General features: G+C 38.9%; 1 protein-coding gene across 10 annotated transcripts in view; it reads right to left on the bottom strand.

The window, feature by feature from the left end:
- The window catches only part of atp2b2 (ATPase plasma membrane Ca2+ transporting 2), a 156,794-nt gene extending 134,850 nt beyond the window's left edge, over positions 1–21,944 (bottom strand). For 4 of the 10 annotated variants that reach the window (XM_017704758.2, XM_017704757.2, XM_017704755.2 and 1 more), the window contains exon 1: positions 20,784–20,943. The gene's annotated coding sequence lies outside the window, so the exon portion shown is untranslated. Of the gene's footprint in view, positions 1–20,783; positions 20,944–21,823 lie in introns of those variants that run through there. The other 6 variants (XM_037532391.1, XM_037532390.1, XM_017704753.2 and 3 more) reach the window with 5 other exon arrangements.
- Positions 21,945–26,040: the final 4,096 nt, after the last annotated feature.

Raw genomic sequence — 26,040 nt, 5'->3', positions numbered from 1 at the left:
TTTATATTAGATTAAAATAGTGAATCTTGATTAGTCATGTGCTTTTCTACAGTTAATCATGATTAATAAAGTCAAATTTGACCTGAAGCAAGTTTTTCCCCATTTAAAAACCAATAGCTATGTGCAGTGCTGTTTGAAAGTTTGTGAACCCTTCATTACCTCATGAATTTCTACATAAATGTGACCTAAAATACAGTGAGATTTTCAATTTTCATAATGTAAGACAAAGAAAACCCATGCAAACAAATAACACAAAGAATAGTTTTTCATCCCTTTATTGAACAAAGTGATCCAACATTAAACATCTTTGTTGCAAAAAGTCTGTGAGCCTCTAGAATTATCAGTTTGGTATAGGTGATAATTTGGGTCAGGAGGTTCAGTCACTGGTATGACAATCAGGTGTGATTGTGGCTGACCCTTCCCTATTTAAAAAATCTTTACATTCAAAGTTCACCATGCACATTTGTTACTGCTTGCCATGTTTCAGTGAAATGAGATTTCTGTAGACCTGAAAAAAATTATTTATTAGGCTGGAAGAAATTCTAAAACTATTTTTGAAGAGTCTGGAGTTCCCCAGTCTACTGTCGGGCAGATAGTGTACAAAAGGAAGAAATTCAACACCATTATTATCCTTCCCAGGAGTGGGCATCAACAAAAATGACTCCAAGAGTAAAGCATATAATATTCTGGAAGATCACAAAGAATCACTGGGTAATATCTAAGGGTATACCTGCCTTTCCTACACTGGCTAACATCAACCATCAAGCAAATACTGAAAGATAGTATGTATGGAATGATATCATGGAGAAAGCCACTTCTCTCTGAAAAGACTGCATATTTAAAGTTTTCTAAAGGCCATATGGATGAACCAGAAGTTTGCTAAAATAATGTTACATTAGGCAAAAATCTATCTTAATTGCTTATATGAGAGACTTCATGGTCGCCAAAACTGAACATTGCATTCCAGCATAAGAACCTCATCCTCGACTTTAAAACACGATGGTAGCAGTATCAAGGACTGGGGTTGTTTTGCTGCTGTTGGACCAGGACAGCTTGCTAACTTTTAATGAAGCTATGAATTCTGGATTGTATGAAGGAAATCTACAGGTTAGGGCATCCACCCCTGAACTAAACCTCAACAAAAGATGGGTCCTGCAGAAAGACAGCGACCCTAAAAACACCAGCTAGGCTAAAAGAATGGTAAGCAGAAGAAATGTTGCATTTTGAAACGGCTTAATCAAAGTCCAGACCTCAACGCAATAAGAACGTTGAGGCAGAACCTAAAGTGTGGCGCTCATGCAACATAACAGGGGCAAAGCAGTTCTTTGAGGAGAAAGGGGCCAGGGCTGATCAACAGTGATAGGAACCGTATGGCTGAAGTCATTGCTACTCAAGGGAGTCATATCAGTACCTGAAAGCAGAGGTTCACATACTTTTGCAAGCAAAGACATTTAATGCTAAATCTCTTAGTTCAATAAATGATTGAAAAACTATATACTTTTGGGGTTATTTGTGTAATTCGGTTCTGTTTATCTACTGTTATAGAGTAGTTGAGTTAAACGAATGTCTGATCATATTTTAGGTCACATACAAACACACAAAATGATAAAAGGTTCACACAAACCTTCGAGCAGCATTAAGTGGACATAACAAGTTTAATCAGAATGTATTTATTATTTCCAATGTTCAGCATTGACATCTAGTGAGAGCAACAGTGGCTGCATGTTCCAACCAATGAGAGTATATATTGAGGGAAACTGGAACTTTCCACTTTCTATTGCTTTTGTTAGTTTTCTCTAATTGGTTTATCCATAGTTCTCCCACAAGCACTGTCCAGTCTGAACAATTACTGATACTGCTGGCATCAGCATAGAGCTGGGCAATATGGCAAATGTTATCAAGATAAACAAAATTCATATTGTTACATATCATGATAAATGTTTAAATTTTGAAGGCTGATTTTTGCTCCTGGGTGTTTTAAACTATTCTTTATGTTGAAAACATGACAAATACTCAACAAACAGTGGAACATTTCACAAATCTGCCATGGGACAATGGGTGAACCATTTTTATCAGCTGGAAAAGCACGACCACAGTTTTTGTAATAGTCATAATTTAAGAAAGAAAACAGATTATTTTAGCTGTCTGGTGACGAATTCTCAGCTATCCTGTTAAATGCTAAACAAGTGGCAATCAAAAGTGCTAAACTGTACAGTTTCTCAGCAATGTCAATTTAGTACGAACAGCAAACCTTAGCTGGCTCAGTACGTCAGTGATGGATCACACTGTCTTAGTGCCATCAGTCCTAACACAGCCATGTCAGAGCACATCACTGTATTCAAACACCAATTAGCAGACAACTGGATTCTCTATACACCGCATTCCAAATTATTATGCAAATTGGATTGAAGTGTCATAAAGATTCATTTTTTTTGTTTCTCAATTAAACTCATGGATGGTATTGTGTCTCAGGGCTCTTTGGATCACTGAAATCAATCTCAGACACCTGTGATAATTAGTTTGCCAGGTGAGCCCAATTAAAGGAAAACTACTTAAGAAGGATGTTCCACATTATTAAGCAGGCCACAGGTTTCAAGCAACATGGGAAAGAAAATGGATCTCTCTGCTGCCGAAAAGCGTCAAATAGTGCAATGCCTTGGACAAGGTATGAAAACTTAAGCGTGATCATTGCACTGTGAAGAGATTTGTGGCTGATTCAGAGCACAGACGGGTTCGTGCAGATAAAGGCAGAATGAAGAAGGTTTCTGCCAGGCAAGTTCATCGGATTAAGAGAGCAGCTGCTAAAATGCCATTACAAACCAGCAAACAGGTATTTGAAGCTGCTGGTGCCTCTGGAGTCCCGCGAACCTCAAAGTATAGGATCCTTCAAAGGCTTGCTGTGGTGCATAAACCTACTATTTGACCACCCCTAACCAGTGCTCACAAGCAGAAACAGTTGCAGTGGGCCCAGACATGCATGAAGACTAATTTCCAAACAGTCTTGTTTACTGATAAGTGTCGTGCAACCCTGGATGGTCCAGATGGATGGAGTAGTGGATGGTTGGTGGATGGCCACCATGTCCCAACAAGGCTGCGACGTCAGCAAGGAGGTGGCGGATTCACGTTTGGGCCGGAATCATGGGAAGAGAGCTGGTAGGCCCCTTTAGGGTCCCTGAAGATGTGAAAATGACCTCGGCAAAGTATATAGAGGTTCTGACTGACCACTTTCTTCCATGGTACCAAAAGCAAAATCTTCTTCATGCATGACAATGCACCATCTCATGCTGCAAAGAATACCTCTGTGTCATTGGCTGCTATGGGCATAAAAGGAGAGAAACTCATGGTGTGGCCACCATCTTCCCTGACCTCAACCCTATAGAGAACCTTTGGAGTATCATCAAGCAAAAGATCTATGAGGGTGGGAGGCAGTTCACATTAAAACAGCAGCTCTGGGAGGCTATTCTGACATCATGCAAAGAAATTTAAGCAGAAACTCTCCAAAAACTCAAGTTCAATGGATGCAAGAATTGTGAAGGTGATATCAAAGAAGGGTTCCTATGTTAACATGTAACTTGGCCTGTTAGGATGTTTTTGAATGAAATAGCTTTTGATTTCAGTGAATGTGACCTCCTAATGCCGCAAATTCAACAAATGACCATTTTCAGTTCTTTACAACCTATAAAATGTTTTGAAACTCTGCTGTGCATAATAATTTGGGACAGTGCATTTTGAGTTTTTTTTATTTTTGAAGAACATACTGTTATCAGTGGGAGGTTTGTTCAATAAAATTCAATTTATACTCTACCGGGTGATGACTTTTATTATACTGACTCATTTGCATCAACCATTTAGGAAAATGAGGGTAAAATATCATTTGCATAATAATTTGCAACGCGGTGTACTATTGTAGTAGTTTGAGGAGTGAACCGCAAAATATCTAACACCAGACAAACAGAGTCTTCCTTTTAGGTATGTTTAAACTGAAAGCGGTGCTTTTGTGTCTTGTTTGATCTACAGTATCATCAATTCACCGTGTTGTGTGAGTGATGGAGCGCTGCTTCAAGTTAGCCAGCTGCTAAAAATGGCTAGCCTGGAAAGACAGCGCTCTCCCGCTTTCCAGTGCCTCACAGCCTTCCTCAGTTTACTCTCGTTTAAATCAGGGCTGTAACTAACATGAAGCCATTTCTTTCACTTTTGTTGCTTAGGAATGCACTAATACTAAAATATGACTTTTTGAGCGCTGTAACAGCGCTGTAGTTGTGAAGATTGGGATTTAACGCTGCTAAAGGCTGTTGGGATGTACAGAAAGAAGTGAGTTCACTCTAAAGCCAGTATAGTAACACCACTGAACTCGTCACTCACACTTGGTGACAGAGAACAGATCGCCGGTCGCTCCACTCAAACAGTGAATGCGTGGCTAAAGACTCTTAAGGAATCTTACTTGTGCCCCCCACCCGGAAATGACTTGCTAACTTTAATGCAATTGTATTAACATGAAGCGTGGATAGAATGTTCAAAAGCTAAAGCTAATTTGATTTTCAACAACTAGGACTATTTCCTTTGTAATATTGTGCCTCTCAATTCACCTTTTTGACCCCTATCCTTATAAAGTTAGGTTTCTGCCCAAAAACATGTAACAGTTTATATTTGATGCTGTAGTAAAACTCTGTAGTAGAACCGCCTGCATTATACAAAGTGCAAGTGGTGTTACTCAAATATCGGGCCACTGCCAGTGGCTCACAGAAAGACCAGTCAATATAGTCGATATGGTATGGATTTTGATGCGATGTAGACTATCCAATGGAAATAGTGGGATGGCAGGGAAGGAACTCTGATTTGTATGGACAGCATGTGTGTCACAACTGAATGACCATTTGTCAGATTGGTAAAATGACCTGGTGGCTGATAATGAAAGCCATGTGCGAAGAGCTTGCTATTTTTAGCCAGCAAATTGATTCAATACGTATATGAGTTGTCACGACTCTTACAGGTAAAATGATTATATCTGGGAGGCTTCATTTTAATGCACAGAATCAAAAAACAATTGCACAATGACACGTAATCCTCTCTAGAGAGCTTTCTTTTCATTTTTTCTTCTTATTTGAGTGCAATTCAGTCAGTTCAGTACAATAAGTCTAGAAACTGTTGCTAAAACGTTCAGTCAAAATTGTTCAAAGCATAAAATGACATTAGGCATCTCTCTGTTGGTTATATTTGCAATTGGGATCTACCAGTTAAGTAGACATAAATATGTATTTAAAGAAAAAGCAAGTACAATAAAAAGAGCATAGTAAGTTTTTTTAATAATATGTATTACTCCAGTATCTGCATGTATCAGAAGAGTCAATATAATGCTGCACATGTCATTATTTAGTGGTATGTGATGCAGAGATCCTCTCTTTGTTTTATAAGCAGCTCAGCTCTGCAGTAAGGCTAATTTCCACTAGCATCTCTATGGTATTTGACACGTTCTTCACACAATGATAGAAAAGGCCAAATATCTATCATTGTTAGGGCTGTCAAAGGATTAAAACGATCACAATTAGTCACATTCTTTTATTCATTTAATCAAAATTAATCACAGTTGTTTGCCCAAATTTGACTCTAAAGAACTTCTTCCAGTTATGAAGTAATACATTTTGTTATAGCTATATAGCTGGACAAAATATGCAAAGTCAGAATATATTTAATATTCGAAATAATTAATAACATTATTTACATCATGTGAATGCAGGAGTCACATAAACATGACTATCACATGAACACTGGGTGCACACAAAAACAGGGTGAATGCAGTTTCCAGTTTTCATCACCAATGAAAACATAAACTGCATGTTACTGTTCAAGTAAATGTTTCAAATCCTCTGTGATTGTAGGCTCTAGCTCTCATACCGCTACATTACACTTGTTCAAGTGGAACTGGACCTTTCCACTTTGCTATTAACGTGTTTACTTTCACACCTCTGTGCATTAATCACTGTGCATTTTAAGTGGGTATATGCAATTTCTAGCAGGTATAAGGCATGTATGTGTTTATTTTATATACCACTGCCTTATTATTCAAATTACAAACAAATCATTTGTTAATATTAGAGCTTTTGCTGTCCATTTCATAGATTTTTTGTGTTGTATTACTTTGCTTAAATCTAGTTATAAAATTCCCAGAAATCGAATTATTTATGTCACAACATCAGGAGGAGCTCTTTTTGTCAGCTTCTAGGAAATGTTTAGGCCAGGATTGTCCTGAATATCAATTCACGTTAAAACAAATACGGATTACAGGTGTCAAACTGAACATCTGCATTTGCAAAATTCTGACTTTTCAATCTACGAATGAGAAAAGAGGAAAGACTGTGTGATCAAAATATAGAAAGCCAAGTACAGTTGAGTTTTTCAGGCTTCTAACAAGTGACTTGAGGTCTGTTTCTCAGGAAGCTACAGAAATCTAACTCAAGATTAATTTTCAAAGGCTGGGAGAAACCAAAGTCATTCCCCAAACCTATTCTAGGCCTCTTGGCCTTGGGCTCATACTGCCCCCTTCTGAGAGCCTTGAACACAATTTTTACCCTGAACTACAAAGCCCTTCTCCCATTCGCCCTACACTGTAATAGACCATTAGCTGACTGCATTGTTGGAGGACTCCTGTTGCCTCTTAAAATGAAGTCTCTGCAGGCTGCTGGAGTGATTATCGTTGAAATAAAAAGCTACTGGGCACATAGGCAAAAACAAAGGGTGGTCTTAAACCGCCCAAAAAGCTCAAAGTAGGCTAACCTTCAAAACAGCGGTGCCAAAGGGGTTGTTACGACAGGTCCGTTCAAACAAAGCTGAGCCTTGCCACTTGGCCAGTTGCCAGGGAGCGCCATCAGAGAAGGCGGAGGCTTATTTCATGTCCACTGGAGTGTCCCTTTAATCTTCCGCTGGACTGACAGTGGGGTGCAGGGAGATGACGTTTCCTTCCATGCGAGGGCCACACATCAGCAGCTGGACCCTCTCTGTACTAACAAACTCACCTCTCACTTTAACTATTCATCAGGTGTGTTATGCAGCTCAGCACCAGCTGCCTCCGGAACAAGTCATTACAACGGAGTCAAACCACCTGCTACATCAATATTGGTCCTCAGATGTTCTATTTAATTAGGCCAAATCAAACGCCCCCCATGAGAGACGTTCCACGTTGCTGTGCCTACACCATTTACGCACAGACTGTGTGCTAGGCAGCCGCTCCAGATACGCGTTAACATCTCCAAGAAAATGATGAGAAACATTTAGGAAGAAAAAAACAACTTTAGTGAAAATAGTCTTCCCCGCTAAAGAAATATTAAATAGACTTACGGGTTATTTTTAACCGAAGTCCATTCCATTCCATTTGATCTACAGCAGCAGTTTTCTAGGTGTACTGTACTTTGAAATATAGACCAGAACTTAATCTATGCTGGGTTATAAGTGTACCAAACTGACAAATAAACCAGATCATCAGTTTGTCGTAAGGATGCAATCTAAATGCTATGCAATGCACACACAGAGGTTTGCCAGTGTCCTAGTAAATCCTCCTCTGCAAATACACACTCGCTCTCTCCATATCATGTCATTCTGGATAAATGCACTCTCAGAGCTGTTCATTTGTTGACTGAAATGTCCCCTGCTTATAGATGGAAAATTATGTTCGGCACCGATGCCGCTGAGTAGGAGTTTGTTTTTTTTTAAAAGGAAAAAAATGCAAGTGAACCATAGCTGCGTGCCCTTTGTTTGATTGGCGTAATCTCCTTAAATTTCACACCTCAGTCGGGCGTGAAATAAACGCTTCTATTTTTCTCCCCATTGTTGTGCGGCACACCTGCTTAAGGTCCTGGCGAGGTGCCTGTCAAACTGATTTGTACCTTGTCATTCATTCGACATTCAGAGACTAAGAATAGACTCACACAGTCAGAGAATAGGCATTACGGCAATTGCGCAAGTGCGCGTGGGTATTTAATTAAGCAATCACACGCTTTGTTTCCAATGGTCTATCAATAGATCTGGAGGGGACTGTAACGGCAGGATTCTGATTCTTGTTCTTCTGATACAAAGAGCAATATTAATTCAAAAGGTTTAAAGTGCCAGTTATCAAATAGAGACTGTGGCAAGAGGAAAATGCAGCAGTAGGTAAAACCTACAAAACTATACAGGGGAAAAAAGGTTTTTCATATCCATGAAAACCATGTATATAAATGAATGGCTTTACTAACGTTCATAAAGATAGTTTCCATGCATGGAAATTTAGAGCCAATAAATCAAATCTCTACAATACGTTGCTTGTTAATCATTATTGGGTGACATTTGGCCTATCCCATGTCAATACTACAGGAGGCTACAGCGAGCGCGTTCAGATGTTCTGAATGTCCATTAGTCAGAGTTCTCCTTATGAGAAAACGTCCCACTGCAGTTTGCCTTTGCTTATTAATGTCCAATCAATTCCAGAAAGCTAAGTGCCATTTTGAAAACCAAAACTCCTCATTTAGTTTCATAATGGAGTGACTGAAACGGCTGAGAAGAAATCTCATTTAAAAACAAATCAATACATATGATTATGAAACCTCCCTGCTGAACAGACATGCTGTTGGTTGGTAATTAAAGTAAGATGTTGCATCTGTCATTCCACTGCCAAAAAACATTCCGTCAGACAACAGATTAAATAATAATAAATTCTACTGCGGTCATAAGAAATACATCAACACCAACCAATCAAAGGATCTTGAGCATTGTATTTATGTTTATGAGGTGTATCTTAATAACATATCAAAACATAGATGTGGTCTAGTGATGCTCATAAAGGCCAATTAACCACATTTATGTGCCAGTTATGTGTTACATGCAAAAAGGTTTAACATACTGCCTTATATGCTTGTAAAACTTCCCAGACTCAGATTAAGCCTAAGCCTAGACTAAAAAAATGTTCCCAATGGTGATTCATCATTGGCACTGCACTGCAACCAAGACTAGGTTTAATCCATGTCCAGGAAACCAGCCCTTTAAGATGGAAAATATGTCAGTTTAATCTGGGTTATTTTGTAAGTCACACTGTAGTGTGCATGACAGGGTCATTGACGCTTGGCTGCCCTTGGCTAAATACAATGATGTAGACAACTCTGTGATGTTGCAGACACCCTTTAATGGCTTAATGTGTATATTAATGAGCAAATCACACACTGGAAATGTGCGTGCATCTGTTTCTGCGCAAAACAAAGAAGATTAGTGTTCTCAAAAATACACTGGAGAACAAAGAGAAGCAAATAAACTCGCCACTGTACACAGAAATTTCATGAATGTTATATTTGCTCTCTTTGTACACTTTTAAAGCTAACCAATTACCTAAATGTAGGTAAATAACCAATGGAAATCAACAAAATAACAAAACGAGGCAGTCTACTCATCTGTCTTATGTAAAGTCACTGTATAACTGTGCCGTCATTTTCGTGACTGGGAGAATCAAGATACACTCTGTGTGCTGTACAGTTTGATGCAAAAACAGCCATCAGAAAAACAAACGTTAAAAGTTTCACTGCATTTCTGTGTTAGAGTTTAGAAAGTAATATCACATCCATGTTTACTATACAAAACTTACCTGAACTTATCATACTGATTAACACAATCGCCACACATAACCTTGCAGACCAACCACACAGTTTACTCACCAAATCTACCTAACATTGGAAAATTCAGGAAAAAAGCATGTTTCTCTTTCATTTATAGATAACGTCGCGTTCACTCTCCCTTCCACACACAGCTTCTTCTGTTCCTTAATTCTTACTGCTTGCCCAGACGGCACCAAAGTAGCCTACTCTTAGCAATGGTCAGGCTTTTAAAAGAGTATGGACTGTGCACTAAATATACTTACATGTATGAAAACATTACAAGTTTTCAGCAGGCCAGTAAAGCGTGAGTTGCGCAAAAGAATTTGTATTTGTAACTTACAGCAGTATGTTTGTGCCTGAATAAGTCTGTTCTGCTAAATACTTTAATCAAGAAGAGGGTCATTAATATGACCACTGCAAGAAAAAAAAGGTCACATGACTGAAACACACAAGCACAAGAACAGTCTGTAATACAATGGAGTCAGCAAACTACTTTAAAAAGGAGGGACAAAGACATTACAGAACTACATGTAGGTATTACATTCACATGGAAAACTATCGGTTTATTTCTTTTAGAGAATCTGTTGTAAGAACACTCAGTACCAATCCACAAACCAAACCGGCTGCCTGGTCGAGCTGACAGCAGAGCTGCACAGTCCCCAAACCGAAATGACAGGAATCATACTTTTTACAACTGACAGTAAAAAAGAAAAGTCAGTAAGATCAATATGATTTTGATAGTCGAGCTTTGAAGTTGTGGCACATCATTACCAGCTCCCATCTCTTCACACTGCAAACATGGCACTAAATCTGATGTGATGTTTAATAAAATTACTGTCAGCCAACGTCATGTCATATTTTGCATGGTGTCATGCTACACACTTAAGAGACAACAAAAAAACAAACTAGCCATGACTGATGGAAGAAATATCTTTCTAAAATGATGTTCCAAAATCCAAAGCAAATTAACTCGTAATTACAGTGAGTTGGCAGGCTGAGGCTTCTGAGGAGCTCGCATAGGCGAAGTAAATAATGGATGGTTCATTGCAGAGGTATCAATTCCGATCCTTGAAGGCTGGTGTCCAGCAAAGTCTGGTGATTCCCCTGCTCAAACACATCTACTAAGCCAGACAATTACAACACAAGTTGAAACAGGTGTGATAGAGCAGTGAAAACACCACCCTGAGCTGGACACCAGCCCTCCAGGCCAATAATTGAATACACCTGGTTTATTCTACCAAAAAAAAAGAAGACAAGTGTCAAAAACATGATGTAAAATCAATTTTGGGAGCCCACATTTCTGGTGTGGAATCTTGCCATGGTACCTGTCTTATACCAAGGGGCTTTATCCTCCAATTATTTGTAACTATAGGAAGTTGCAGGTAATGTAAGGTAGGCACTGAGGAAATGGTGGCTGACAGAGATACTGAACATGGAATATTCTGCAAATGACCAGTCAACACTTCTTTACCCCTCCTTTCGAAAGAGAATAGCAAGATTTTCCCATAGTTTGTTAACTACACTCATTTAACAAATGACTCCAACACCATCTTTAAATATCATGCAAAGAGCAAATAATTACAATGTGAGCAGAGTGCATTACTATGGAAGTAGACAAAACGTTACAGCTGCCAAAATCAAAACCTAACAATGCTAAAAAATGTGGTAAGTCTCCATATCATTTAGGCATAATATGAATGATCCACTCCTTTAATTTACTGAGTAGTACTACCACAAAAGTCAGTTTGTCGAAGTAAGAAGGTTGAATAATTTACTCAAATTGATAATTGATGAGGCAGGCAACATAAAACAATACCTGAGAGTGATCGCCACATAGCATCAGTGTTAGATAATGTTTCTGCTACTGCTCATGCTACAATCTGATTACTCTAAATTTTAGCGATAAAAAAAGTAGCACTGAGATGCTAGTTTTTGAAACAGATATTCGGTGTACATATATAAATAAAGAATGAGTGACATACATTTGACAGAATAGCTTGGTTCAATTATTGCCATCAATTCGTTGTATTTTTTAAATTTGTTGGAGAACATGGCTTATTCTGATTGGCCAATTCGGGTACGTTTAGGGTGCATCGTCATTCCTTCCCTACTAGCATTAATGAGCTCCTGAAAAAGAGGACAGCAATCAGATCAGGTTGCTTTAAAATAAAGTGCTGTATCATCACAACAGAGGCAGGAAAACACAACAGAAAGATGTCCCTTATGAAGTTATTTTGCTTAAGGAATGGTGTACCAATTAAGCACAGTCCAAAACACTTGTTTTATTCTATTAATTTTCAAAAGCAATTGTTAAGAGCAAAAGATATGCTCAGCGGGCTGGCAGTACCAACAGCAATATTGTGTGGATTTTGATCAAAGTCGAGGTAAACTATAAGAGAAGGCTCATGCACTCACAGTGCCCTATGGATCCCATGACACAGCATAGTAAGGTGGATGAAGAAAGCAGGTAGTAGTGGCATGCTATCACATCAGGCTTTCAGTGAATAAAGGAGGTTGAGATGCCACATACAGATGACACTGAATCTTCACTGTGGCTGACTCAAGGTCAAAAGAAGAGATTGAATTACGAGGCTGTACAACATCACAACAGTGCAGCAAAGCGTACAAGCAAAGTCCCTGCTAATTCATAACGCTAATGATGTAAAATCCCCAACACTGGCACCTTTGTGGAGTACCCAACTGAGCCAATCTGTTACAGGAAGAGATGCAGTTAAGGTGCGTCACATTTTAAGACTGTGACTAAAATATGCTTTAAATAGGGGGGGAGGGGTTCTTTGATTATAACTTAAGAGTAACCAGTAAGCTGGTTTGCACTGCAGTCACGTAGTCATTGAATAATAAGCCTTATGATGTAATAAGTTTGGGATTTTGGTGGTTAATTAATTTATACGCATTAGTTAGGTAGCGCAGTTACATTAGACAAAGTTGCTGGTTGCTTCCTAAAATATACACGGAAGAGCCCAAATAATTAAAAATAAACATTTTCTTTTATTGTCAAGTGAGAATTTTCTGTAATTACATTGAAACAAAGAAGCACCACCAGTGCTACAAACAAGTGAAGAAGGGTGGTTCACATGAATGATACAACATAAAACATTCATTGGGATGAATTGAGATAGTCAGTCAATACTTTTCCTTTAAAAAAAACTGAAATTAGAACAGCAAATTATTAAATTGCCCATTCCTAGTACATCTTTTTCTCGCACATTTTATTAGCCAAAGTAGCAACAGGAAACCAAGTAAATGTAGCATGAGTGCATTTAGCTGTCTCACATAATGTACCTTCTAAAATTGCAATGCTTATCAGTCAAACTATAGATTAATCAGCCTACTCTGTGTTGCAAGCTAATATCATCAACTTCTTATCATGCACTGCCAATTAATATACATTATATTGCCATAAGTATTCACTCACCAATCCAAATCATTGAATTCAGGTGTTCCAATCACTTGGCCACAGGTGTATAAAACCAATCACCTAGGCCTGCAGACTGATTCTACAAACATTAGTGAAAGAATGGGTCGCTCTCAGGAGCTCAGTGAATTCCAGCACGGTACCATGATAGGATGCCACCTGTGCAACAAGTCCAGCCGTGAAATTTTCTCACTACTAAATATTCCACAGTCAAATGTTAGTGGTATTATAACAAAGTGGAAGTGATTGGGAACGACAGCAACTCATGACAGAGCGGGGTCAGCAGATGCTGAGGAACATAGTGCACAGAGGTCGCCAACAGAGTCAATCGCTACAGACCTCCAAACTTCATGTGGCCTTCAGATCAGCTCAAGAACAGCGTAGAGAGCTCCATGGAAAGAGTTTCCAAGGCAGAGCAGCTGCATCCAAGCCTTACATCACCAAGCGCAATGCAAAGCATCAAATGCAGTGGTGTAAAGCGCCACCACTATTGGACTCTAGAGCAGTGGAGACGTGTTCTCTGGAGTGACGAATCACGTTTCTCCATCTGGCAATCCGGTGGACGAGTCTGGGTTTGGCGACTGCCAGGAGAACGGTACTTGTCTGACTGCATTGTGCCAATGTGTAAATTTTGATGGAGGGGGGATTATGGTGTGGGGTTGTTTGTCAGGAGTTGGGCTCGGCCCCTTAGTTCCAGTGAAAGGAACTCTTAATGCTTCAGCAGACCAAGAGATTTTGGACAATTTCTTGCTCCCAACTTTGTGGGAACGGTTTGGGGTTGGCCCCTTCCTGTTCCAGCATGACTGCGCACAAGTGGACAAAGCAAGGTCCATAAAGACATGGATGAGCAAGTTTGGTGTGGAAGAACTTGACTGGCCTGCACAGAGTCCTAACCTCAACTCAACAGAACACCTTTGGGATGAATTAAAGTGGAGACTGCAAGCCAGGCCTTCTCGTCCAACATCAGTGTGTGACCTCTGACAGGTTTTTCACCAACACTGTATCACTTTATTGAGATGCCATTGTTAAGCAAAGACTTTGACAGCCATAGGAGATGCTTAAGCCATTTGAACGTTTTACTTCTTACTTTGCGCACAAACAGAAAATTGATATTTTGAAGATCACATTTGACCGACAGCTGATTTGGTCAGACTCTGAAGATCAGGCTAGACTAAATTCCGAAACTGTAATTTGGTAAGGAGCTGGAGAACGAACTGCCAGCTATGTGGCAAGTGAGCAGCACTTGTTACTCTGACGTAGCAACAAGCTGCCCATTAAGGAACTATACTTTGGTGGAAGGAACTGCTGCCCACAAATCACAATAGCAATCACAAATGACCGAATCACAGCCACCATGTTATTTTGCGATAACACACTTCCTCTCGTGTTCCATTGCTTACATATCAACAATAAACATACTCAAAGCTCAACTTCCAACTTATATCAATGAGGCATTTTACCCCATATCATATCATATCATAGTGATATGAGTGTCGTTTTGCATGAACACATTACATGTACACATACAGTAAAATAATTGTTTACATAAACAAACAAACAAACACTGAGTGTGGATACGCTACATTTAATCCCTAGTCCACCACTGTAGTAGCAGGCTGCCTACAGCATTGGTTCACAACTCTGGTCCTGAAGTCTCTCCTGTGTTATTGCTGCTCTAACAAATACACTTAAAGGAAGGGCTTCGCCACCAAAATGCATTCTTCATAATTATTCATGCGTTCTGGGATCTTGATTTTGGCATTATTCATTACTTGCTTAAAGCATTAAGCTACTTTAGAATGGCCTTAGCATAATCTACTATCTTGGGTAATTTTTTAATGCTTATGATTACAGGATATATAAGACATTTAGTTATTTTGTCATTATCAACAACAGATACATTTTTATAAGCCTTTCCAATCTTTCTAACCTGACTAATCTTTACCCTTAACAACAGATCTGCATTTTAAATATATTCAGGTAGACTGAATGTTTCTAAAAGACTGTAGGATCCAGGTTATGGAAGTTTAGTTACTTGACTGCATAGCACAAAGATCAGAGAGCACTGTTATACGCCAGCTTCATATCTAGCCAGTCAAACAAGAGCACATACTATATTTACTATAACTGGACATGAATACATGAATATATGAATACATTACTTCTGAATAAGTTAATAAACTTGCTATAACCATGACTAGACAGGGTGCAATAATGCATAATGACATTGTGATACTGTAGTGAAAAACTGTGACAACATGCAGAAATGTTGAATAACTGCAGTCAAGCACCTAACTTAGGCATAAGCAGCTGCTTCTAGACTGAAGTAGGAGCTGAGCAGGTTAAGTTCAATTGATATAATGCCAGTAAAATGGCTTAGTGATTACAAGAGAATGGTGACTTTTCTTTGCTGGGATATGCAGGGTTTTTTCCAAGTCTTTGCAATAGGTAGCAAAAATAAGTTAGCATGAAAGCTAAGTTAGCAGAAAGAGGCAACAAGAATTCTGGTGTTTTTATTAAGCTGTTTAATGAATTTGGCAGCATTAGACTAAGCTGTGCACACTATTTTTCAGGGTATCCTGTTACAGTAGCAAAAGCTGAATTACTTTAGCTTTCAGCAACCTTCAGCCTTCGTATATTAAACCCTTAAAATCTCAGGCTTTTTACATACTAAGGCTAATTAGTAATTATCACTAGTAGTTATCAGAAACTACAGGGACTTCATTGCAAATTGGCTGAGCTATTCTTAGGTTATAGAAGTATGTAATCTTTGGGCCTGCCAGTGGGCCCTGGCCATTTAACTGTACTATGTTGGCACAAATGCAACAATGTGTTCAGAATCATTTATAATGACCATTTACAGTACTAACTGTAATGTGTGTGTGTGTGTGTGTGTGTGTGTGTGTGTGTGTGTGTGTGTGTGTGTGTGTGTGTGTGTGTGTGACAGGTATATTTTGATGTCAATTCAAGTTAGATTCAATTCTGGGCCAACTCTCTATCCATATACTCTAAAATTTGGCTAAAACTTCAAAACATTCACACACAAAAATGGTTCTCTTCAGCAACTCACCAGCAAGCAAATGTCATCAGAGATTAATATAACAGGCGCCCTTATTAACAGCTTTTTACTCTACACTTATGTGTGTGGAATTCTTATGCAGATTATGTGGTCCTAGCAACTGTGCCCGGTGAGCAATACAACAAAGAGCACACATACAGTGCGGTCTGTAAGTATCTGGACAGCGACGTTGTTTTTGTTGTTTTGGCTCACTACTCCAGCACTGTAGTTTGAAACAAACGATGACTATGAAGTTAAGCCAGCTTTAATTTGACGGGATGTAGGTCCATATCAAGTGAACCACATAGGAATTAAGAGTTCTTTTTATATACTGTGTACCCATTTTAGGAGATCCAAACAACATAAACCCATAGGTGCTCAGTTGTTTCTTTGAAAGCTACAAGGGCTACAGCTGACTTTAGATGTGGCATCCTGAGTCTGTTGATATTTTTAAACCCTTGAACCCTATTACATTCTAAATGCTTACAAAATGATGGTTCTTCAAAGGTTCTTTAGATTAAAAAGGGTTCTTTGCATCATGAAGGTGTTCTTCTATTGTTATGTTGTCAGGCTTATTACAACAGAAGCACTCTTTTTGGTGCTATTTAGAACCATTTTTAAAAAGGTGTTAAATGGAACCATCTACAGCACATTCTCCAACAATCTGGTGAACACTTTCACGATGCAAAGAAACCTATAATCATGCAAAAGGTTCTTTAAGTCTTAGACATGGTTAAGTCCCGGTTGAAATCAGAGCGAGATTTAAGCCATTTTCTCATGTTTCTGAAATTTGAGAAATAACCCTTAGATATCACTTTGATCAAAATACATGTCATATATCTGGATAAACAGTTTTGTCTTTGACTCATCTCACCCCAGTATTAACTGAATAATATCTTCATAAGAGTGTAAGATGTCATCACTTTCTTGTACAGCTCTATTCTATAACACAGAACTCTTTCAGGAGTGTATCAGTATAGAAGAAGAATACTGCTTTATTTGTTTGAGACAGTATTAAGAAAGACATTTTTTCTCTGAGTAGGCTCATTGATCTGTTATTAAATTTAAAACTTGTTCGATAACTACTATGGCATTAATTTGTGAATTATACAGGTATGACAGTGAGGAACTACAATCTTGGCCAAAATGCAGGTCCTTGGGAATTAAGGGGTTAACATTAGGAGCACAGAAGGGTCAACATCAGTAACACAGGCTATAATGAAGAAGACTATCAATCAGACAGAGTCTAAGTATTACAAGTGTCAGAATGAACTTTTTGGCACATTGTTAAAAATCAAGAATGGACTAATGAGCTTCAGTACTGACTGATCTATTGAACAACATATTCCAAGATATAGGTATAACACAGGGCTGGCCGATAAAAAGATAACGATAATCATCGCGATATAACTTTCCTTGATATTGGTGTAAGAAATGCTTGATAAATGTTCAATATAATAGAGCATTCTCACACTTCCATGTTCTAGCGACAGTGTTTTCTACAGCGACACTGCTGTCACCAGGAAAGGGCACACTTACGAGTTTTTGACGTGACTGGTGGGGGGGGGGGGGTCGATGAGTAAAACAAGTCGCCAAATATACTTTAGCAACGTCTAAATAGTGGGTATGCTCTGATGTGGTAGGAGTGATAGCAGTAAGGCGGTGGTGTAATCCATGACCTACCAAGTCAGCTTTCTTTCTTAAATTATAACAATTACGAAAACTGCGTCTGGGCTTTTACAGCTGATAAAAACAGCTAACCAGAAATTTTCTCCTACTCTCCCATGACAGATCTGCATAATGTTTCACTGTCTGGAGAGTGTTTGTCATGTTCTGAACATAAAGCATAGACTAAAACAGCAATTTATCACCCAGGAGCAAACATCAGCCTTCAAGCTTGAAAGAAATAATGATCTGACATTTAACGCGATATGTATCTATATCAACCGATGTGAAACGTTTTTATCATGATAACATTTTTGGCCATATCGCCCAGCTCATGTATAACTCTTAAGAATAGTTTTAAAAAGATGCCAAAAGGTTTGTCTGGAACAATGCACTAGAAAAAATTATTTTTGGTTCCTTAAAGAACCACCAAATAGAACAATTTTTGTTAAAAAAAATCTGTGAGTATTAAAAGTTTTTTTAAGTTTAAAGAATACTGATATTCCATTATTGCTCCAAAAAGCTTTCTTTAAAGAAACGTGCAATCAAGCGAACAGTGTAGATGTTTTTAATGAGACAAATCCACCAGCATAATCTGGTTCAAGGTTCATCACAAATGGAAACCACTGGTAAGCCTCAAAAGCAGAAAGGCCGGGTAAGATTGATATGCCTGTAGAACTTTGGGACAGGTTTCTGAACAGATACGAGGTAGATTAACCTGTGTTAGCATTATGGCAAGAGGAAGTGTAGGGGGAAAAAGAAGCAATTGCTCTTGAAAACGTATCACTTCATCTGTGAAATATGATGGGAGGTGCTGTCATGGCTGAGGCATGTTCTGCTGCCAGTAGCATTGGTTGGTCTACATTGATTAAATGTCTGCTGATGACTGCAGCAGGATGAAATCTAAAGTGTAACAGCATCTTAACTGCTAAGATCCAACCAAACATCTTAAAATCTATTGGAATGCACTTTATCTCACAACAGGACAATGAATCCAAACATGCTGCTAAAGAATATATGGAGTTTTTTGGGGGCCAAAAAGTGGAATGTTATTCACTGACCAAGTAAATCATCTGACCAGAATCCCATTGCGCATGAATTTCACTTACTAAAAACAAGGCTGAAGGTAAACTTTTCTTGAAAGAAGCAGGAACCGAAAATGGCTGCATTACGCGGCTCACAGATCAACAACAGGGAAGACATCCATTGTTTGGTGATATCTTTAGCTGGTCATCAAATGCAAAGTATTTACAACTACGTATGAAACAGAACAACACAATCACAAAAAAATCCTAACATTTATTTTGGTATAACTTCAAAAATGTATTTAAGGGCAACAGTGTGCCAATTTTTTAGCTGGTAAGCTCAACATGCAGATAGCATAATGCTAATTTATTAGTTTTAAATATCTGGGTCTAAAACAAAACTACAGAAGGCATGTATGCCCTGCCTATTACTTAGCACTAACACAGTATATGCAGGCTGTTATGACCCTAAAACCATTACATTTTTGAACGAACTATTAATCATGCCCATTAGCTTCAAATCCTTTCAAACAGGCAAAACGCCAGAGATCTTCATAAAGTAATCTGGCTTGAAGACACCCAGAGGTTGTCAGCAACCATATAAGCATATAACCATTATGAAGGGAGGTGTACCACTGTACCTGTAACGACTTTAGCAAAGTTGTTCAGCTTTTGTTGTATGTAAAGTGTGCTGATAGTCATAAATGACAGAAAATCATAATAATTTACGTTAACTAATATCACTTCCATCATTTTGCATGAACAGATAGACAAATTCAGATATTAGAAAACACACGTCCATTCACATAGATGGACGAAGACCACTGACCAGGCTGTGAGGATCTATTAGTAAATGTCAAGCCAAGAAATTCCAACATCAGCCTCTGAAGGCCTGGCACACTCCACTCTGGCATCGTGTTGCATCTTTGTTTATGATGATTTGCCATCGCTGATTTATGATGATAGCCTGCAGTATACTAAGCTAATGATTGGCAGCAAGAACGTTAGTACTAACAGATGCCTAATTTAAAAACGAGTTTCTAGAACCATACCAGCATGCACCAAGAGCAGATGTAAGCTACTGTACCAATTTATTAGGACTGTCTAGATTACAGGCTCTTCTATACACTGAGCAACTGCAAAAAATAACATTGGCTAGACTATATTTTTGTAAGATGCATTTCCGAAAAACGTGCTGCACATGGGGTTACAATGACGGAATTTTCCCAGCCAATGACCATCTCTGTCTGTTGTCCCAGGAGCAGTTTTCAAAAAAGTGAAAAGTCTGAAGTTGACCAAATTTAACACGTAAAGTCCTGAATTCTAGCAGCCTACTATTAAGTTTGCAGCAAAAGACCTTGTAAGCTTCAGCTGAATACACTGAATTTACGATACAGCAGATTTGCTTCCATTTAGATCTGTGAGTTCTAACAAATAAAGGTAATGTAATACACCATGGCAAGACTTGAAGGTCTGTAAGAAGACAATTCTTCACAAAGTGCATCTCAGCCCCAAAAAACGACCTTTCTACACTTAACATAACAGCGACTTCATCATCATGCACTAAACACTGAGGCAAAAACTCGAGAATGAAATACCCTAAATGGCTCTTAGTATGAGCTGGCTCATGAACTGACCAAAGATGGGAAGCTACATTTTCATCAGTTTATGTCACATAAGGCAAGCTAACATCGCAGAGATCTTTACATCAGGTTCAGAGTAGAATGGTTAACGGTCACGTATCGTGGCTGAATTCGAAGTCAGCACCACGAGGCTGAAGTCGGCTTCCTATTCGCTTGCTTCTCGTTCGAGTTGCTGTACCGTTCCACCTTACGTTCAGAATGTAATAGGCGCCAGAAAGTAACTGCTGGACCATTTAAGGTGGAACGGTAAAACTCGAACAAAAAGCTGGGGAATAAGCTGACTTGAGCTTCGTGTCAGCGCCGTAATTCAAAGCCTGCCGAAACGGGCTCGTTTGGTTCGCTTACCTGTGTTCGGTGTGCTGGAGAGGACGACGTTCACGCACATCTGCTCTGAGGCTTCTGATGCTCAAGCATGTCCCATCTCCCGCCCACAGCGACTCGCTCACCCAAAGTAACCTGGCTCCCCTCACAGAGAACCAAAAAACAGCTCGACGACCCTGTCACGTTGCCTGAGCCCAAATGAACTCAGAGCTGAAGTACATTTGCACAGTGTCGATGCGATGGTGGATGTGATTTATTAAAACAAGAACGAGAACCGCTGCATTTAAAGGGGAATCCCGTCGATTTTTCACATTTTTCAAATTCCGTCGCTGCGAGGTGGTCATTCGTAGCTAGATGGACAGCGGTTCGCTGTAGAGAACCGTGGACGTGTAGACTATAACCATCTAACTTATTAGCCAAAAGCACCAGTGAGCCTGCACATTATATGGCATGCTGATAGTAAAATTATTGGAAAGTTTTCTTTCTTTCTCTCACAGCACTCTCTAGATTCAAATAACGGGTTTAAGACATTTTAGCCCAACACTTTATCATAAACCGTATTCACAACTATTTCATGTAATAACTTTCCGTGGGGGAGCTTTCAGAGGTGGACGCCTGGTTCCTATGTGAGTTTTTCTAAAACATACTGTGAAACCAAACCAAACACGAAAGGCTTCGTTTATATTTTAACCGTTTAACTGTGTAGAGATTTTGAAAAATTGGTGGAGTTATCCTTCAAACCATGTTTCATGTGTGGACTGATGGGTCAGCCGCGGAGGGGGATTTTGGTAAAGTCTAGTTTTCACTGTAGTCACGTTACGATAGAGCAAAGTTTAGCCTCGCCTGCTGTTTCGTTTAAGTTTCCTTTCCCCTCCTGCAGCCTCGTCGTCGCAGCAGCCGACCTACATGCTGAATCTCCTCCAGCTTCTCGGCGTTCGTATAGCCCGCGTTAGCTTCAACGGCATGAAGAAGCACTACGTCCTCGCAACGCCGAGTGAAGCCGTGTGGAAGAGAGCTTTGAAGGCTAAATCAGTGCACAGAACGCTGCCAAGATGTTCGCTTACCTATTTTGTTCTTTCTCTTTTTTGGCTCCTTGTGCTTTCGTGGTCCAGGGAAAGGCATTCGCTTTGGAAAGAGATCCTGACAGAGTGCATAGGGGCCTGAATAGTAGATTTAAGTGACTGAGATTTTTCCATTACGTACCTTATATGCAAAGCCTCAGGGGGGACACCGAGAAGGAAGCTCTAACAACAACAATTGAGGTTTTTATTCACCACTGAGATAAAAGAATCATTAGTATTTTAACAGTAAACACTGCTGTAGAAATATGATACATGGACATGCATGAACATGTATCATAAAGGACCAGACATATATTTTAGGGTATACGAACATATATTTTCTCTATATATATATTATATAGATGGATCATGCATATGGGTGACATATGGTTAAATGCATGCCAGTACAGTTATAATCATCACTAAACAACAAGGAACAAAACTTTCATTCATTTCATGTTCGAATGATTTTACTGCACAGCTTACATGTGCATTTTTATGAGTGTAGTTGTGTAGTTAGCTATCATATCATCTCATTCACTTCATTACAAGGTACGTGGAAAAAACTAAGATGCACAAAAACCTTGTTATGTAACATGAGCCTGGCATGTATGAGTAATATCAGACATAAATATATCATATGGAAATACAACACACCTGCATTGTTAAATATGTGTTATACATCTATGTTTGTATAGCGTCTCCGTCCAAAGAAAAACTTCATGAGCATCTCCATTTTTCCCAGTTTCTTGTGAGCACGGTGGATGACCACATTTTTTGACATTTTCATGATGAACAGACCAACATAAATGCTCCAAAATTGCAATCCCCTTACACTGATTTAAACTGAAAGTAAGGCACGTTTTTGCCCTCTCCTGTAAAGTCACTATTTGGGAGATACTCGTTTTTCTCTGGACAGCAATGATGTTGATGCATGACTGAGATATACTGTACATCCCAAATAAGTCATATATATGTCCATAAGTGACAAATACAAGTTGGACATTAGGTGCTAATGTCATACATATCACATTTGAGTCTGGGCTGTATATAAAATATATTAAGGTCCATCCATTTTTACATTAATAGTAATGTGTAAGATGTGAAATCCGTTATTATCACTGCTAATTTCATCCTTAAATGATGCTTTTATGACTTGAATTCATCCGCTATGCAGTTGAGGGATTTCCGTTACGTTGCTATGACAACAGCACAGGACCGTTAACCAAAGAAGCTAAAACGGCAGGCGTATATTCAAAGATATTAATGTTAGCTAAACAAGCGAAAAACTGCAAAAAATAAACATACCTGGTGAATATGAAGGCAAACTGTCGACACCAAGCGCACACAGCTCTCAGCTCCTGCTGTAAACCATGGTTAAATCGTGTTTTATCGTTAGCCTACAACGTTAGCTAGCTTAGCTAACTGTGATTAACGTTCATTTCGACTTGCTAAGTGAACTCGCTAGCTAAAATGAATGAACTGAATAGCTAAATTTCGATAAAAAATAATATTAAGTCGGATAAATGTTACAAAACGTTATCCAGAAACTCCCACAAGATATGTGAGTAGAGTTACGCATCTTTTTTTATAGTTATTTTCACATTTTTGTGCTTTGTGGTGGTGAGCAGAACCTCGCCTACCGTCTCCTCTTTACACACAGCGGTAATCTCACAACCAGTGACGTCATTCGCGAGGCCGATTCACGCCAATAACGTCGTTTCGGATTGTATTAATTGTATTATGCTGTACATAAGAATAAAAAAAGTAATCTGCATAGTTCAATATAGTCAAGATGTTAACAGAGTCATTCTGAGGGGTTTGGTTTTAAGTGTAGAAAAACGTACTGATTTCTTTACAGTGGTGGTGATAGGAGCCAGGAGTGACAGTGTTTACAGTGCACATATGATTTTATCTACAATTATTTTATCTACAACCCAAAACCATCAGTTAGCCACATAAGCCTGTTTATTCTGTTGTTTTTTATCAGCAGGGAGGTAAATCTTAGGGGGGAAAAATTCATTTTATTTTGCTTCACAACACCTTGCACGTTTCTCTTTATCATGAGCATATTAAAATATGTGTTTTATGCCAAAAGGTTGTTGCAAAACTATGTTTAAACAATATCTTAGACATCTGAAATGTGTATATAACCATTTCTTGTAATATATTCCTGAAAGGGAGCTTTTACAGGCAATAACTTCTTCGGCCGTCTGGTTCATATCAGAACTGCTGTTATCAAGTATCACTACAACAGAGCATTTCATCTCAAACCACTCTGGATGAGTGTTTACATCTCAACTATTGGCCTATGCAGAAGTTTGGAAAATTGCTGAAATTCCCCTTTAACACATGACATGGACTAAGAGTAAAGACAATAACCAGTAAATGTACTGGAGAAATACCATCTTGCATACTGCATATACTCTTTAAAAAGGGTTCTTTAGTGAAAATAATGGTTCTTTATAGAACAATGCACATGCAAAGAACCATTTGCATGCTCAAATAGTTCTGTACATGGTGAAATTGTTCTTCTGATTGCTGGAGAATGTGTTGTTTATGGTTCTATATGAAACCTTTTTCAAAATGGGTCTATGTAGCACTAAACAGGATTCTTGTTACAAGCTTGACATCCTAACAATAGCAGAACTCATTTTTGTGCTATAAAGAACCATCTACAACACATTCTCCATCAATTCAAAGAACCAAAGTTCTAAACATAACTATTGTCTTTACTAAAGAACCCTTGAGAAATCATCTTTTCTAAGAACAAAAATGAATAAAAGGTAAATAATAAACACAATAATTAAAAACAGCATGCCTGTGGGTGCCCCCTGGTGTACTAGGTATGCTCAGCGACTGCTTACACCACTTACAGCTGAATACAGGTCATAAGCTATAAGTCTAAAAGTATACAGACATTCTTTCTGAACAATTCATCTACTTTAAGGTGTATTTATAGCCATGGAAAAGCACTGAGAAATAGAATTGAACAGCCAGTCATAAGCCTATAGGGTCACCATGCCCAGCATTGGAGCAGTGGGACTGTTCTCTGGAGTGATGGAGCGCCATCCAGGACATTTGGGATGAGCTGGAGAGATCCAGAAATGACTATCCAGCATCAGTACCTGACCTCATTAATGCTCAATCAAATCCACACAGCAGTGTTCCAACATTTAGTGTAAAGCCTTCCCAGAAGAGTATAGGCTCCAGCAAAGAATAAACATCCCACCCATTAAATCATTATATTACACATTATATTGACCCATTAAAAAAAGCCAAACACACCTCGTAATTATTGAGTTCAGGTATTTCAGCCACACCCATTGCTAACAGATGTATAAATTAAGCAAAAAGCAATGGTGTAAAGCATTCCACCACTGCACTCTGGAGCAGTGGAAACATATTCTGTGGATCAACGAATCATGCTATTTGAACTGTCAGTCTGATGGATGAGTCTGGGGTTGGGGAATGCCAGGAAAATGTTACCTGCCTGACTGCACTGTGCCAGCTGTAAAGTTTGGTAGAGGAGGGATAATGCTATAGGGCTACTTTTCAGGGTTTGGCTTAGGCCCCTTAGTTCCAGTGAAGAGAAATCTTAATACTTTAGAAGACATTTTGGACAATTATATGCTTCCAATTTTGTTCCAGCATGACTGTGCCCCAGTGCACAAAGCAAGGCTGGCTGGGTGAGTTTGTTGTGGAAGAACTTGACTGGCCCTCACAGAGCTCTGACCTCCACCCCATCATACACCTTTGGGATGAACTAGAACAGAGATTGTGAGCCAGGCCTTCTCGTCCAACATCAGTGCCTGACCTCACAAATGCTTTTCTGGATGGATGCGCAAAAGTTCCTACAGACACACTCCAACATCTTGTAGAAAGCTTCCCAGAAGCTGTTACAGATGCAAAGGGCAGGAAACTCCATATTAATACCTATCGATTTAGAATGAGATATCATAAAAGCTCATGTAAATAGATGGATGGCTGAATAGATAGATAGAACTTTATTGATCCCAAAGGGAAATTGCAGTGTTTTGGGAGCAAGACATAACTGTATAGCATATGAGACAGATTTGTTGTATTTACATGATAGCAGGCACTGAGTGGTATGAGGTAAATTGAAAGCACAACGATTATAGACATAATTAGGAGCTGCAGCAATATTACCATGTAAAGTGCATAGTGAAAGTGTCCTTGCATAAGGACATACGTTATAG

The sequence above is a fragment of the Pygocentrus nattereri genome, chromosome 21, assembly GCF_015220715.1.
Source record: "Pygocentrus nattereri isolate fPygNat1 chromosome 21, fPygNat1.pri, whole genome shotgun sequence".
NCBI classification, from domain to species: domain Eukaryota; kingdom Metazoa; phylum Chordata; class Actinopteri; order Characiformes; family Serrasalmidae; genus Pygocentrus; species Pygocentrus nattereri.
Note: the sequence above shows the minus strand (reverse complement) of the source record. Positions and strands in the feature narration are given on the sequence as shown.